Raw genomic sequence first — 5,687 nt, 5'->3', positions numbered from 1 at the left:
AACTCTGCCACTGCGTTGACTATGTTTGACCCATTGTTCCATGTTACTTGCTCATGTTGCTTCAATTATTTACTCAAGTTCCAAAATTCATTTCTCTCTCAAATTTCATCCAAAAATCATGAAACTTTTTGCATCATGTCCATGAAGATGTCTATTATTTAATCATGATTTTTAATTAATTTTTCATTGGCTGGATTTTAAATGATAATTGTTTTCCCAACATGTATGCTCAAATGATATCTCTTGCCATTTCAATTGTGAAATTGTCATGTTGCATCCAATGAGCTTGAAATTTTTTGTGCTTAAACTAGACACACTCACCTTCATTTCCATATAAAGATTGTGCATTTATCATTTATGGTTTGCTAGTTATGATTTTGTGAACTAGGGTGTGACAATTTGTGTCACACCAATGATGTGCATCTTCTTGATTTTTGTTCACATGTCTCCTGGCCTTCAAACAACTTGAAATTTTGCATGAATGATCTCTCACATGTCTAGTTTGTGTATGAATTTTCCTGGAATTAATGATGCTGTTTTCCATTTATTTGAGAATTTTCTTCCATGCTTAGTCATTTGTTGACTTTATGTGATACATGTTGCCAAATCCTTTGTGAAATTCTCAAATCTTATTGTATGACCATGAAATTTCATATATGATAACTAGACACCTTGAGCTTTGCATTGGTGTTAATCTCATTCATTTCTCTTCTGTTTTCAATTTGATATGATTTTTTGAAGTTGACTCATGTTTGTTGACCTTCATTATGCATGCTTGAATTTGGTTTGACTTCATGATTTTAATTGACTGCCTTCCTCTCATCCAAATGCCATGAAATTTGACATGCTTGCCATGCTAGATGTTAGGATTGAATGTGATTTATTTGATGATTTTTGAGAATGTTTGGGTTGACTTTTGAAAGAGGTCTTGCTGTTGACCTATTTGTGCTCTTTCTTGCCATGCTTTGCATTCTTTTGCATATGAAATGACAATGATGCATGATTTTATTGTGAATCCAATTGAGATTGCTTATTAAATGTTTGAACATGAATTGGGTTGACTTTCCTTTGCTGTTTGACTTTTTTCTTTCACCTTTGACCCTAGGCTAGTCCTAGTGGTCTTGTAAGCTTACAATTGAGCTGTTGTTTCAGGTTAAGCCCCAATGCCTCAAAGACCATTCAAATTTGTTTGAGTTGAATTATATATTGTGCTAACCTTTGTTTTGTAGGTGTGACTCACATACTGGAGTCTTTGTGCCTTGCACAATTGGTCCCTCTGTGGTTGACTTTTGGTTCATTTCCTTTTGATTTTGACTGTTGAGCTGTTTACTAATTGGTTTGACTTTTGCAGGTACTTTAGTTGCTTAAGTTCTTTGAACTTGCTTGCTTTGCTTTTTTAGCAATTGCTTTTGAGGTATAATTACTTCTTCTTCATGTAGTCTGGAGACCCGGTCTGTTATTTGACCGGGCAAACTGTCTGAAGTCCTCCTTAAGAGGCAATGCCTGTGTGTGTTTAAATTTGTCCTAAGCAGGAAAAGTCCTCATTTGAGGCAATTGGTGGAAGGTAGGGATAAGCAATCTATCCCCCACTATTCAGTGTGTCCTCTCTTTGCTCCCATTACATGGTTGAAGCATTGAGATAAAAACCCAAGATCTAATCGAGTCAATAAAGGGGAAAGAGTTCCATCTTTCTGAACTCCCCCACTTTCTATTATTTGATGCTCTCTCTGATCTGAGATAGAAGCAATGAGGCACACCCCTCATCTCCTATTCATCTGCTTCACCTTAGCCTCTCAATGGCAAGGTTAAGAGCGACCTTCACCTATTACAGTGGACTTTCAAAGTCAAACCCTCTTGTGTGAGCCCCCCATTGTTTGGCTATAGAGTGTGCTGTTTGCCATTCATTGATTGACTGATTGCTTCATATGCACTTGTTTGCCTGTATGCTATGCATTTATCATCATCAATTGCCATTAATGCATGATCATCTCATTTGCTTTTGTGATGCTATCATTGTTGTTTGCCCATTGAGGACAATTGTAAGTCCATCTCTTTTGGCCATTTGCTCCTATGATATGGAAGGATAGAGTGTAAGACCTCATTGGTCACTCATAGCTTCTGTTTTGTTTGTTTGATTGTGAGGAAGCAATTGTAAGTCCCTGCAAGTTGGCATTTGCTCTCCTGTGATCATGTTGCATTGTTTGATTGTATGTGAGGATACAACTGTAAGTCCCTGCAAGTTGGCATTTGTTTCCTAGGATCATACTGTGTATGTGAGAGTAAGCCCAGACAGATTGGCATCTGACATCCATGTTTTGCTTTTGTTTATTTATGTGAGGATGCAATTGTAAGTCCCTGCAAGTTGGCATTTGCTTTCCTATGATCATATGTTGGATATTGGTATAAGTCCAGACAGATTGGCATCCGGTATCCAAGTTTCATTTTGTTTTAGGAGATTAGTATAAGTCCATTGAGTGGCCTCTGATATCCAGTTTTGTTTTAGGATCGCGGTATAAATCCATTGAGTGGTATCCGGTGTCCGCTTTTTGCTTTTTGTTTGTGAGATTGGAGTAAGACCATTGAGTGGCATCCGGTATCACCTGTTTGTTTACATTATTATTACCTATTGCTTATTCCAAAGGACACACTTGAATCATCTCCCATATGATTTCAAGAAGTGAACCTTCTAAGAAGTTTTACGATCTATCTTCATCCATTCATCCCCATTATGTCCTAAACCTTTTCACACTTCAGTTTTCAAACTTGACATAGATATTGTGCAAACATCTTCATGTTTTCCAAACTAAAAACCTGGACCCAAGTCCTTGACCTTTTTCAAACTTCATTTCATAATACTCATTTGAATTAATCTTAATCATACTTTGACTCCATTTTCATAATCACAATCAATTAACTTCACCCATTCACTTGTTTTGGCTTTGTCCATTGTTAATCTTTTCACACATTAGCCATAGGTTTCAATTATCATTGCGCTTGATGTAAATCTTGCCTATCCTTAGTGAGTCGACAGTAAGACTTCCGTACTAAAAACAGGGTTAACCCCTCCAGTACGTCGAAGCTATCCTCGCATGGTGGATGTTGGTTTTGGTCGAGTTTTCTCCCATTGATAATGAAAAGCCTCAGTGCTATTGTTTAAAATTGAATCCATCAACCTTTTTGAAATCTTTTAGCCGAACTACGGCGTTTTGATCCTTACCTTTGATGGAAGGTACGTAGGCAGCGGGTTCATCCGTTCAAACCCAATAATAAAATTGTATATTCTTTTCTCACCATCCCAATCATGTTTTCACAATACTTATGTCATAACAAATAACAATTTAGTACAACAAGTGTGAAAAGGGCTCCCTAGGAGTACCTAGGACGTAGTGGGTGCCTAACACCTTCCCATTGCGTAATTTACCCCTTACCCAGACTCTCTGATCCTTTTATTAGTTTTCTACGTGTAAAACTTCTTAGGCTTTTGTTCGCTTTTTAGCCAGTCCTTTGGATAAATAAAAGTGCGGTGGCGACTCGAAAATCATTGTATGCTTTGCTTATGGTTTAATCGATAAATCATATAGCGACGAATACACCGCTACAGAAAAGTGGCGACTCTGCTGGGGAAATAACGATCCTTGGTGGTATTGCCTACTTTTCACCCTTGTTGTGCTATATTGTTATCTGTTATTTGACATATTTTTTGTACAATTTGGGATGACTGTATTGATTGTAATGTTTGAATTGCTTGATATACAATTGTTGTTTGCTTTGGTGATCTGTGAGATGAGTTCTATACCCGAACTCGAGTGCACTCTAGGATAGGAGAATGGCATAGTCCTGTTGACTGGTGTGGAGTATTCCTTAGCCAGTTGACTTGCGAGCCCATTCACTTGGTGGAGGTCATGTTGGATTAATAATGTCACACAAGTCATTTGTGGTTAGGCATTATTCTTTCAATCATGTGCCGCAGAAGCCAAGGACCGTAGTTTACCAAACCCATCTTGGCCTATTTTTTAGGACCGTAGTGCGGAGGTCGTTCAGATGTCAGTTCTGATACGATTGTCACGCGATACTACACTCATGAGAGTTTCTCTTGAGAATATTCTTGGAATACGAGTATTCGTTCCTCCGATAATATTCGAAAGATGGAACGATGATTATGGGAACCTCTGATAGAACATGTCTGGCAGGTTTAAACCCTAGTACACTCCCTTTGGGTGGTTCTTAACCGAGACTCCATGCTCGTGACTCTCAACAAACCCGTGATTCGTGGTTGAGTCGTTCAAACATTGTTAATATCAATGGATCCCGGATCAGGTGTAAAACCTAAAATCCACCAAAGCGGCTGGTTGATATTAAGAATGTCTGAACCGGTTCATGTACCGTTAATATCAATGGAACTTGGGTGTCGATAAGGTGAAAACCTAAATCCACCAAAATGGATGATTGATATTAGGGATACATAGAGCTTTCCCACGACCTTTGTTTGGTGTGCTTTGCTTGATCCTTGAGTGTGTTTGTTGCATTCATGCATTCACGCATTCATCCGCATTCATGTCATCAAAAAAAAGATTTTCAAGGAACTTAAAGGGTTTATTTGCAAAATTTTCAGACATGGAAAGACCAAAGAGGCATACAAAGAAGTACAGCTTTAGACAGCCCGATGTAAAAGAGTTAAGGAATCTGACATCGTATGTACTAGATCCCTTGGGTTTCAAAGCTCGCTATGGGAAGCTTCTACCACTGCTCACCACTCAGGTTGACGAAGGGTTGATGAGTACTCTGGCTCAGTTCTACGATCCGTTGCATCACTGCTTCTTATTTCCGGACTTCCAGCTATTGCCAACCTTGGAGGAGTATTCTCATCTCATTGGGATTCCAATTCTGGATCAAGTGCCGTTTAGTGGCTTAGAGGATATTCCATCTGCTCGAGATATTCCATCACTTTTTATGTGACTATCAGAAGGGTATTTTTCATTTAAAATTTGTTGATAGAGACCATCAATGAGTTGATATCTTTACAAAACCCCTCGTTGAAGATAGATTTTTGTTCATTCTGAAAAAACTTACTGATGGATTTGTGTCCAGAATGAAAAGATATATTTCAAAATGTTTAAAGTCTTCAGAAATCTATATTAGATTCTGAGAATGTTTTTGTTGACTCTGAAACATGGGCATTCTTAAGTAAGGAAGTTTTCATGAATCAGAAAGGTTCTGATCAGAAGCAATCTTATCGATTTGTCTTCCTGATTTTGAACGGTCGTTGCATTAAATGGTTGTCATATCGTTTGATTTCATGTGGTTCTAAGTGTTGACAATTGTGCCACTTTCTGAGCACGCGTGATAAAAGTGTGACACATTGGGTTTCACAATTCTTGGAATTAGGTTAAACTCTTACGCTTTCCCCTATGACTGCGTATTTCCATTTTGTCATCATTGGAAAAAAATCATATAAACTCACTTCACTCACATTTTCGCACTACACGCACAATACTCCCACACTTTCATCTTTCAAACCTAAGACAACCCTCTCTGCAATTGTTCTTCATCTTCTTCATCTTTATCAATGGTTGCTCAACAACAACCGATCCAACGACAACTCTCTCTCAATCGATCAATGGCTGATGAAAACAATCCCATCATGAAAGGAATACCATAATTAACTCTACACACTCCTGTCAACGAGT

This window comes from Lathyrus oleraceus, chromosome 1 (genome assembly GCF_024323335.1).
Source record: "Lathyrus oleraceus cultivar Zhongwan6 chromosome 1, CAAS_Psat_ZW6_1.0, whole genome shotgun sequence".
NCBI classification, from domain to species: domain Eukaryota; kingdom Viridiplantae; phylum Streptophyta; class Magnoliopsida; order Fabales; family Fabaceae; genus Lathyrus; species Lathyrus oleraceus.
This window is presented reverse-complemented; position numbering follows the sequence as displayed.